Below are 11,881 nucleotides of genomic sequence, written 5' to 3'. Positions count from 1 at the left end.
TGCTGAACACACACTTAGTGTTGCTGAAGGATGAGCCCAGTCGAGTGTTAAACTTGGCTTAATCTAAGCAGGAAAAAAATGTTAAACACTTTTTTTTTTTAATTTTCCCTGAGGATATGGTGGAATTAAGCCAAAAGTGTGCATTTGTACTGCTCTGCCTAAGGCAGTGTAAGTGCCTTCTCTGGTGAATCACTAGGTCCCCAAAGTTTTTGCTCTTCCTAAATGAACTCGGAGTATTTTGAGGGAATCCTGCCAAGTACAAGGACAGTGTGACACCACTAGGCTAACGCATGATGGGTGCCTATGGCTGAGGGCTGTGGGGTATTGCGCAGAACTCCCTAGGAGGCTGCCATTCAGGATCTAATCCTCAGTATCTGACTCTTTACTGTGCCCAATTTACCTCATTTTCTGGCTATTCTATTCCTAACCTTTCAAAAAGCATTTTCCCAATCTGCTGCCTGCTATCTCTCAGGAAGCTGATGAGAGCAAGTCCTCTTAGTTACTGGGTCAGCATGAGCAGGATGTTGGCAGATAGGTGCACAAGGTGGCTTGCAGGAAAGGGAAGATCAAGATAGATGGAAGACTGCTGCCACCATGATGCTATGAACAAGTCACACGTGGCAAGGTTTGGGACCAAAAGCTCTGTGAGATGGAGATGAGGAAGTGGGACCAGCGCGCTCAGATAAACCTGAGGCTTCCCTGCAGCTACAGTAGCCATGTTGACATGTACTAGACGAAGACCAGGCCCAACTGTTTTAACATGAACTGTCTGGCTGCTTTAACTGGATATAGGATTTTGAGCCCTAAAGTCAGCTGTGTGACAAGACAGACAAATATTTACCTGTTATCTCCTTTATTTCACCTTACCCAGCACTGCATGGACTGCACATACGTTTCTATGCGTTAGAGTTGGCCAAGGATTCGACAGATTTTTTTTTGTCAAGAGGAGGAACAAGTAATTTCTTACATGTAAAAGTGCTGTTCAGACCCTCTGTGAATTGAAGCAAAGCCACTATGGCCTCACTTCAGTCCCTTCTCCAGGAAATGCCTCCAAGGCACTGATAACAGCAACTGGCTAATCACTGAGCTGCAGGGCTACTCACCAGCAGCAGTGACTGCACCTGGATATCTGATGGCCTGTGATGTGACACTTGCCTCACTTATGCAATGCAGTCAGTGTCCCTCTGGACTTGCTGAGGGACACACTTGTCTCCTGCTCTAATGACACATGGAGCTAGAGGATCAGTTACCATAAGGGGATATTTTGAATAGGAAGGGTATCAGCATGGCTGAAAACAAGGCAGCTTCATACAGATGGGCCCTGGTACTCTGGGCTGCCTGCTGCAGTCCATGCTGAGGCGTTGGCACAGGGAGGGAGCCAAGGCAGCCGAGTCAGATTCCTGCTCGGACTCACACACTGAGCATACTCCCTCTCTCCTTTGGCTCTTTGCTATCTAAGATGATGTAGGGTAGCAATACCACAGGGTACAGAAAATGCACCCCATGCTGCCTCTGAACACTGCACTGCATGTGGTTCCCAGTCAGGGTTGGCCTTGCACTTGTATAAATATACTGATATACCCAAGCTGGGTGCTGAGGCTTCTCGGGGCCTGTAAATTCCTTCAAATGTGGCTGCCCATCACCCTGCAGTCACCCCTGTCACAATCAGCAAGATGATGTCTCAGCCTCCTTATCTCCTCCTCTGATTGAGCTCTGGATTGAGAGAACCTAGGCTCAATCCTCCTCTCATTACAACTTCACTGAAGCAACAGCAGAGAGAAAGAGACATGAATTACTCTGCTCTAAAGAGTGCAGGGACCTGCTCTAAGCAAACTGGGTAAGGGTCCCTCAAACCAGTGTAGTCTCATACCACAAGATTTTGTCAGGCTCCCTCACTGCAAGGGATGCCCTGAAGCTCAGAGTCACTGCCCCCCTTCTGCTCCATGACCCCATAGGCAATGCGGCAGCGCAGTCTGCGATGTGCCCACCAGCCAAGCCTGGCACATGGGGACAGGGGCAGGAGGCTGACCACCACCTTGTGCAGCTAGGGAAGGTGCTTCCCAGGCAGGTGCTTGGAGGAGATTTGCTGGAAGACACCTGTGACCAGCAGTTTTCCTACCCCCTTGCAAGATGATTCCCCTCAGTGAGGATCACCCACGCATGTAGGGCCTAGAAGCAGGTTCGTCTCCATCAAATGACCACAGACTTGGCTTCACACATAGCATATAACCCAGTACATCAAACAGAAAGGAAGCTGGGAGATCTGGACTATTGCATATAAAAAACCATCACGGTAGGGCTAGTTTTCTCCTCAGTTACACTGGCATAAATAACCCAATCAGAAGGGAGCAAAGGTACCTGACTTCAGCTACTGCTGGAGCAAGGAGGACACAGCATGGGGTACAGAACTACCAGGGGAAGCTACAGTGAAACTGGCACCTCTTTGAGCCATTTATCACATCACGAGGCAAGACGAGTCAATAATATATATCGAGCTGGGAAAGTTAATCTGCATCCAGAGCATCATAACAAATTAAAAGGAAATAAAATCAGTACAATTCCACAGGCTCTCATTATCGCAGTGGAGAGTAATTAAAATCCACAGGCCAAATTCAACACTGGAAAAACCCTCCTGAAGCCAGAAGGCATTGTACAAGGGCATCACTTTTTCCAGATGCTAACTGCATGCTTCAAACAGCAGCAGGAATGGCAAAGCAAGCAGTGTGGATAGGGCAGGGGAAGGAGGGGAGTCCAGGAGTGGGGCATTCTGCTCCTTGTTCTTCGTCCTGTGGAGCTGTGCTGCCTGCCTGCTGCTTTTGTGCTTGATGGGGTTGAATCTCAAGAACTCCTGGCATTTATACGCAGGGCTCCAGTGACTCAGGAACGCTGTGGAATCTGCCTGGCCTTCCCAAGCCAAACATGCAGCTGCTGTTCATCAGCCCTTGCTAGCATCCCTGTCCTGCCTCTTCACTGCCTCATCCTGCTCCCTCTGAGCCACACTGCCCTTTTCCCTCCTCACTTCTCAGCACAGCCACCCCTGCTACACCCTTTTTTCCTTGCTACAAAAATCCCCTTCCCGACCACGCAGCACCCTCTGCTATCCTGCTGCCTGTCTAGGCTCTCAACCCACCTTTCTGTGCTTTGCTATAAACTCTTCCTGTGGCCTTCCCACACCCCTGAAAAAGAACAAAACGAGGGAGGACTATCGTCTACCCCAAAAGCAACAGTCAGTTCCACTTCCATTAGCACACACAGCAGTTCTGGTCCAGCCCTACATGGTTACCTGCTCTGAAGCAGGGATTCAACTTGAAGTAGCATCCACTGCTGGCACCTGGGTACCCAGGCCCTCTGTGAGGCCTCGCTGCCCCACTTGGCTCTGTCTCAGTTCAGTTCAGGGGCTGGTTCCCATGAGTGGGAGGAGAATACGCCACGCACAGAAGCACGCCCTTCATCACTGCACGCAGCACTGTGTAATGGTAATCAGCCGCTGCAGCACGAGGTGAGAGCACAGCCATTGGACTGGCACCCAGAGAGAGGCAGCTGATGGAGATGCCAGCTCCTGGCAGCAGGCAGCACTGGGGATGTGAATGCCAAAGCTTGGGTCACAGGGCTCAGGGGGAGGAAGCAACCATCAAGGGAGAGAGGCATTGGACAGAAGGAATCAGTTTGGGGAGATCCTACGGCCCATGTCTAGCAAAAGGTCAGACAGACGATCTGAGTGTTCCTGTCCAGCCTTCAAGTTCGTAACGAACCTCTTATCTCTTGTAGCCTACACTGTGCATTTCTTCCATCTATGGAAGTCCTGCTGATGTCTGTGGGATTATGCAGCTGTATTATATATTGTGTATGGCAAACTCCAGTCTGCATATGTACTTTATTACTGGGGATTTTTATACATAGACATATTTATAATGCAACAAGTATGATCTTCTACAGAGATAATCCAATGTAGATTGTTAATGCTATTTTACAAAGGGAGGTAGCGTGGTCCAGCAAGTAGAACCAGACACTGAGTTGTATTTCTAGACAGCATGGCCTTGTCCGCTGTCTGGAAATGGTGGACATCTCACTTGACTTGGCTTTGCCTCAGTTTCCCTTTCAAAAGTTAAATCACTCTACTAACACACATCCACCTCTGTAAACACATTCAGATCCACTAATAAACAGCACAATAAGTCTCATACTTAAAAGTGTTTAGCATCTATATTCATAGCCATATAATCACAAAATACCTTATATCATTTCACCAAAAATAAGTGCTTGCATCTTTCAAAACAGTTCAGCAGGGGCTGCAGAAAAACTCTGGAAATTTGTCCCTTAAATAAGTGCCTATGTAGGGGCAAACCTTCTCTAATTTCCATCAGAAAATAGCAGAGCATCTCTCAGTCCAGAAAGTCAGGATTTTTCTGCTAGGACACCTTTTTAGCTAGCCCACTGGGGAGGAGCAGCATGAGCTTCTGCTGTGTCATGCAAGCAGGTGCATTCGCTTAGCAGGTGCATTCACCTTGGGTACAAGATTTGAGGGATTAGCTAGTGTGGGAAGGAGAGGTTGGGTTTTGCTCTGGGAAGAAAACAAAAGAAATAATAGGGTAAGAGAAGGTGGTGCTTTAGTAGACCCTAAGAAGGGGAAGTGTCTATGTTTCTCTGCTTGTGGTGGGGTAAGAACATTATTTTTAATGATGTACAATTTAATATATGTAATTTGTCTTTCCTGTTACAACACTGAGTTGACTTGTATCACGCTTAGACATTCTCAAAGGACCTACTCTTTATGGTAGTGTTAGCTTGATATATAGTTGGAGTTTTGTCCTGAATGTGGCTTTACTCAAGAAAGATTGTTTTAACACATGACTATCTTTACATGAGGTGACATACAGGTGAAAGCACTGCTCTTAATGCAGTAGAGAAATAGAGCTGCTGACTCTTTTTCCCTCTGGAAGAAAGAGAGTTTCTTCCTACAGAGGTCAAAAGTTGCCTGTTAAAAAAACCAAACAGACTATGCACTAACATGTACTCCAGTGTAATAAGTATGGGGGGGATTGGAGTGGGGTGTTGATGTGGCTGTGGGCTACACAAGTGCCTGTGGTTGCTTCTGGGCTGGCCTAGCTCTATCCTATGGATTTATTTTGTGCTACCGCTATAATGAAGACTTGTGGGCTCTCAGCCCTCCTCAGGCTTAACAGTGTAGCAATAGCTCTGCAACATTTCTTTGCGTGTGACCAGAGATAACACAGTACTGTGTAGAAGAGCAAAGACTGTGTCCCTTGGGGACATAACTATATGTCAGCCAGGTAAGAGAACTTGCAGTAAAGGGCAGAAGATCTTCCCTGCAAGGCATGACTGGCTGTGGAGGTACTCCTGCACTAACAGACCCGGCTCACTGAGCCTGGACTGGGATGTCAGTCCTTGTCTTAACAGCTGGAGAAGATGTCCTGAGCCTCAAGAGGCAGATCAAATGAAGAAGCTATGCACCTTAACTTTCAAATGCTCATCACCTCAGGGGTTGCTTCTAGGAAAGGGAGGCTTCCATAGCTTACTCCTTCCCCTTCCAAAGGGAGTTGCGCGTGGTTTTGAGGGTTTGTTGTTTTTGTTGGTTTTTTTTCTTCTTCTGTGACTCTGGCTGATGTTTGTTCTCAGTGACACTGCCTGAGCTTTCAGAGAAGCTGAACTAGTGACTTGTGAGGTCCCCCCCTGCAGGTGTGGCTTCTCCAAGGATAAAGCACTTATTTCCAAAGCCACAGCTTGTCTTAAACTAGACAGAGGACTGCTGCATTGTAGCTTGCAGACAGGTTCTCTTGCGTAGCAGAAACCTGAACCCTGACTGTCAGCAGAGAACAGGGTTGCTGCAACAGCCCCAGGGAAAAATGGGGCAGATCAGTGCAAAACAGTTAAGTACTGCTAACCAGGCCTCCTGAGGGAGTGCTCTTGAATATCCTTGGAACTGACAGGTCTCAGGTGAGTTCAGGACTGATTCCTTCCTCCCCCTTCCCCCCCCCACTCTGCCTGTGAAACTACCCTAGTAAGAATGAGTCGTGAAACTATTGATCCTATAAGAGAAGCAGGGGGACTGAGTTCTAGGGCAAAGATGAACATGATCTGAGAGCGACTGTGACAAGTTACAATCTAGTAACACAGATTAAAACAAGAACCTGGCTAATTACAAACAGAACTCTAGTAAGGGGAAATCTGTTGTATGTAGTGCCATGTCAGGAAAATGGCTTGAATCCAGTATCTACCTTGAATTCTCTGACTTAATATGACCAAAGAGGCAAAAAAAGTCTACAGTAGGTGGATCTGGGAGGGGAAGTATCCTGTAGGAGATGATTTGGCGACTCCTGTCATGTAGAACCCTTCCTCTTTCTCACTTGGAAGGGAACCACCCCTCTGAGCACTCCAGCTTTGCATTCCCATTTCTGTGGATTCAAGGGTAGAGAAAGACCAAGATCAAGGAGTCTCTTGGAAGATTGCCCACTCTGCACTGCTTCTGTGCATCTTTGCCCCAAAGTTACATTCCCTGCATCTCGGGATCTGAGCAGAGCATGATGTGGGAAAGGGAATGGCCTGTCTGCTGCTCCAATGTCTAACAGATTCTGCCAGCGGAAAGCCTTGTGCTCTGGCTGCAGAGTGTGGTACCAAGAGTCCCTGTTCCTTCCCTGGCTCTTGGAAGGGACTCCAGGAGGGGTCACTTCCTTCTTTTCCTAGAAGCAGACTGAAAGGGCCAAGCTAATCTTGATTTAAAAAAAAAAAAAAAGTTACTTGTCCCTCACCTCTTAGCTTTCACAGCTAGGAGCTGGGAAGGGAGAAAACGGGCTTGCAAAGGAGCCACAACGCCATGAGTGACAGGAGTACTTCAGCATACAGCTGACCAATATACCCAGGCACTGATGCCCTGTTAGTCCAGTGGACTCTGCTTTAATCCAGTATCATCCATGGCTGGTACTAATTCTGCTCCAGCCACACTTGCAGCTGCTGCTTTGCCTCTAGGCTTCTTTGCAGGGTGGGTTTATTGAGTGGGGTGCCTGAAATGTGACGATCCTCAAGATGAGCAAGGATGTGATTGGCGGGGATGGTAGGCAAGTTGTCCTTGAGGCAAGCTACAAAGTCAGCAGACAAATCTGTCACAGCAGCTCTGACTGGCTGTGACACTAGGAACTAACACGTATCACTTCTGCACTAGGTCTGAATGGAGAGGTCTTTCCTCAGTGTCAGAGGATCCTTAATTCCCGTCTTGGGGGAGGAACCTTGCATGAAGAGATCAGCAATGCTCAGGCAGTCTCGTGAATCACTTTCTTGTGGTCAAAACCACTGTCATCTTTCCAGTAACTAGCTGGCTTCCTAAACAGGCCTGCAGAAACAGTCCAACTGCTCTGATACAAACAAATGTGTCTTGACAGGACATTGTCAGTGCTGCTCCCAGACCCCATGGAAGCTGTGAGACGGGCTGCAGTGTCTGACTGGAGCAGCTCTAGCAGCATACCTACAGCCAGCGCAACGTCTAGCTGCTTCTGCAAGCACTGCCAAAGAACCATGTGTATAAACTCCCACTAGCATCTGCTGGAGCTTTGTTTCCAAAGGAAAAATTAATCTTTGCTTATATCTATTCTTAAGCATTTCAGCAATTAGGGGAAATAGGGGTGTAGATGCTCTCTCTAGCTAAAAACACTTGCAAAATACAAAGGCATGACCAACTTATAGGAAAATATTGACTGCTGCTTCTTTACATGCTGCCTAGGGTGGGAGATAGAGAAGGATTTCAAATCATCTTTAGTTCTTTCCTGGAAGAAAATCCTATGAACAGGTGCTGTTTATTTCCAGACTAGGTTATTACTAGACAATAAAAGGACTGACTTAAATCTAGTGTCTACAAAGTCTGCACAGGGTCCTGAATTGTTGCAGGCCCTGAGTTGTTTCATAGCTGGAACTAATAATAGAAGACAGTGGAGGAAATTCTCTCTTTCCCCTTGTGCTTCACCTTGAAGCAGCTGTTAGCAAAGCCAGAAAACTCCTCTGCCCCTCAGCGTATTCAATGCAGCCTTGGCAAAGGGACTGCAGTCCGTCATCTCATGAATATGGGAACTGCCTAATTCTCCAGCAATTCTCATTACCTCAGCCTGAGGGTCCCAGCTTTGATAACTAGTTCCTGAAATCACATACTTTTCACTGTCCTTGAGCAGCAAATCCCTGCTTCTCGCATAACTGATGCTGGTACCTGCTGTGGTAACACAGGTAGTCCTGGGGCCCTCCCTGAGCAGGGATGGTGCTGCTGACAAGGCTACTGGTCCCAGCTCTCCTATGCAGTCCCTGGAGCTACTTACCCTTTGCTGCTGCAATTTCCAGCAGGGTGTTCTGAAAGTAATAAATGCTGCGCTGTGCTCTTGCGGTGATCTAGGGCTGATTGAATAGCTCTGAAGTCTGGATGGTGGGCTGGCAAGCCGGGAGCAGTAATGCAAGCAGTCCCTGGCAGCAGAGGAGAATCCCTCACCCTGTTCCTACAAGCTGAGGAGCTCCCTGCCTCCTTCCCCTTCCTACCTTGGTTGTGACTCTCATCCTCTGCACGCCTACACAGTCTAGGGACTTGCAGTGCCTCCCACCTGTCGCTCCATTTTTCCTTCCTCGTCACATATGTGCTCAGTCTACCTTCCTCCCCTCCTTCCTAATCTCGCTGATGCTGCCAGCCCTGCCCATCTTCCCAGCACTTGGAGCTAAAGCTGTTCCTGTGGCTGCCAAGCAGTTAGGGCTGCTGTGAACTGCAAGGCAGCTGGAAGCTGAGGCTGAGCTAACCATGAAGCAGGGACTGTGAAGCAGACTTGTGGAGAGCCTGGCCAGAGGTGCCTAACTTATACCCAGAGACTACTGGGTGCATCCTCTGAATTTTAGCAGGTGACATGTGAGCAGTAAAGTCACTGGGCTGTGGGCAGTTTTACAATCCTGGCTAAAGAGTGCTGCATGTTATACCTCACCATCTCAGACACCCACCACTGGTGCTGCCACAGTGCTTTGGACAAGGAGAATGTGCTTGTACACTGCAGCATGAGCTGGGGAAGTCTTAATGCTGGTCCCAAGCGCAGAGCATAGGCTTGGGTAAGAGCTCTTCTTGGGGGCTGAGAAGTAGTTACAGTAACACAGGTTACTGAGTCGTGATTGCGGCAAGGTGGAGAGAAGCATAACTTCTTCGTTTCTTCTGTCATGCCAGGATTTTTTTCCTAGAGCTTGCCAAAAGGTAACTGTGTCAACGTTAAATAAACAGCAGCCTGGGTCTTCGAATAGTTTGTTCTCTTTCGTGGTTTGAAACTGGCCTGTACAGAAGCAGCAGAAAGAATCACCTTGGAAGTCCATTGCTCTGTAATCAGAGCCTCCCTTTCAATTAGTCCTATTATGGGGCTGTAAATACAATAATTCTATCAATATTATGGAACAGTTATGCTGCATTTGCATTAGCATAAATGAGTGCTAATGTGCCATAGAGCTAATCTGATATGACAGTAAATGGCTGATGCCCAGCAATGGAGAACCCTGGAGCTACACTTGCCCTCCTCTACAACAACTGTCCCTCTGAAACACTGGAGAGGAAACAGCTTGGGATGATATTAGTGACTCCAAACTCTTTACATCTTGTCTGCTAGTAACAAATGATGCTTCTTGCAACTGCAGCACTGAGGTGGTTTTTTTATTACTATTATTTTTTGGTTAGAGTGGAACTTGGATGCCTACAAACTTAGATCTTAAGAAACAAGGGTCTCCAGAATATCTTGCAATACTAGATCAGCCTGGCCAGGACTCTCCAAGCACCTGATAGATATTAAACCCAGAAAAGATGTAAAGACATTCAATCTGTCCTCCTTTCTCTTCCTTTAGCGACTACTGGGAGCTATACAACATCACCTACTCCTTAGTAGTCTTGTCTTACACAAGTGTAAAAAGCCTAACACTTTGCAGATGCTTTGGCGCAATTATTGTCTTGTGCTGTTCCCTACAGAAAGAACGGCAAGACTTAAATCTGAGACTGGGCTGCAGCTGGGCTTCTCTGACTGAAGGCCTTCTCTTAGTTTCTGGTAACAATGGATAGAGATGGTTTGCGGTAACTAGCAAAAAGCAGCTTTACTGAATAAATACCATAGCTTAAACACAAAAGACACAAGGAGATCAACCTAAGCAATGCCTAAAGATGGGAACCAGACCTCAAACACAACCCAGCCCTTGCCTGGACCATAACCAAGTGGGCATACTCTCAAACAGGCTAGCATCTGGAGTCTTCTGGATTACAGTCACAGTAGGGATTTTTTTTTTTCCTTTTGGAAATATGGCCCTTAAAGAGAGCTAACTCTCTTTCAAGAGAGAGACCCTCTCTCTTGTGTGAGGAAGGCTGTCAGAGAAGTCATGCTGGAAGCCCAGATACCTGCCATTTAGCTCATCAGCTCTGTGACTGCACAATGCCTTGCCTAATACAGCCTCATTCATGATGGAGCTCTTGGGTTCTACCTCAGTACAAACAATAATCAGAGACCTATTTTAATCAGCAACCACTCTTCTCAACAGTATATCACTAAAGTCACACAAGTTTTGACATGTGCAGTAGTATCTCAAAAATCCCAATGCATCCATGGCCTGTCAGTGCCCAAAGCTGCTACTGGAGCAGCTAGTGAATTTAAGACACAACGTTGGTACAGGAGGTGGGGAGGAGTACTTTAAGCATAGGATTCAGGATCTGTGTGATCCTGGTTGTGGTTCTGGATTTGACTCTGTAAAATGGGATCAATAAAGCCTCCCCAACTTGCAGCAGGGCTCTGAGTCTAAATTGAGGTGTGAAGCACTTTGAGAGCTGCAAATGGAAGATACCACTACCTGCCCCTCAGCCCCTACTACAATACCAACAAGCAATGCGGAGTACTGTTGTTCACAGTGCTTTTCAGTGCCACAATGACTAGGAAAGGAAGGAAGTCCAAAAGTGCAGAGACAAACGGTGTTTTGCTGCAGTGTAAAGAAAAATGGTAGAAGCAGGCTTAGAGATGCCCCAGGGAATTCTGTTGTATTCTGTACTATTCTCAATAATCCGGTAAAACTTCTACCTCCACGCACTCAAGCCCATGCCCTTGCTATCAAACCCAATTACGAATTTGGGAGAAACGCATTCTGGAGTTGAGACCGTTATGAATCACCCTGATGAAGTGAATTAAGAAATGACGTCTTCGCATCCTGCAGAACTTAAAGGGCTAGGTGCTGTTCAGCCCCCCTCTGGAAAAATTTTCGGCTAATACCGCACAAGCACGCAGTATCCCTACTCGCTTCGGACAAAAGCCACCAGGTACCCACAAAAGGCTCTCGACCTGCCAATCTGTCAATTCCTAAAGTTGTCTCTGAGGCTGCTGTAAAACACCCATGAGAGAGGAAAGAAACAACAGAAAGCAAGGCAGGGGGCTCGCTGGAAGCCCTCTGCGGCGGGGGCTGCGGCGGGGGCCCACAGCTGGCCCAGGCCGCGGCACCTCAGCGCGGCGGGCGAGGAGCCGTTCGCCGCCCAAGCCGGGCGGAGGCGTGAGGAGGGGTCGGTGCTTCCCCCCCCCCCCGCTCCGCTCCCGCAGTGTAGCGGTCCCCGAGCCGGGTGCTGAGGTCGCCGTTACGACCCCCCAGGGCTGCCATGGAAAATAAAACATTAAAAAAAGAAAAAGCGGCACTTGATCCCCCCCTCACCCCGTTCGCCAGCCGGAGAGAGGGGCAGCGCGGGCAGGCGGGAGCGCCGCCGCCGCCCCGCCGCGCAGCCATTCGCCTTTGTTGCAGCCCCGCGCCCGCAAGGTGCAGCGCGGCGCCGCGCCGCCCCCCCGCCGCCATCTCCGCGCCCCCGGGCGCCGCGGAGCGGAGACCTCCTCGGGGAAACGGCTGCCGGGAG

Source organism: Apteryx rowi, unplaced genomic scaffold (assembly GCF_003343035.1).
Source record: "Apteryx rowi isolate R43461 unplaced genomic scaffold, aptRow1 scaffold_57, whole genome shotgun sequence".
NCBI lineage: Eukaryota > Metazoa > Chordata > Aves > Apterygiformes > Apterygidae > Apteryx > Apteryx rowi.
This window is presented reverse-complemented; position numbering follows the sequence as displayed.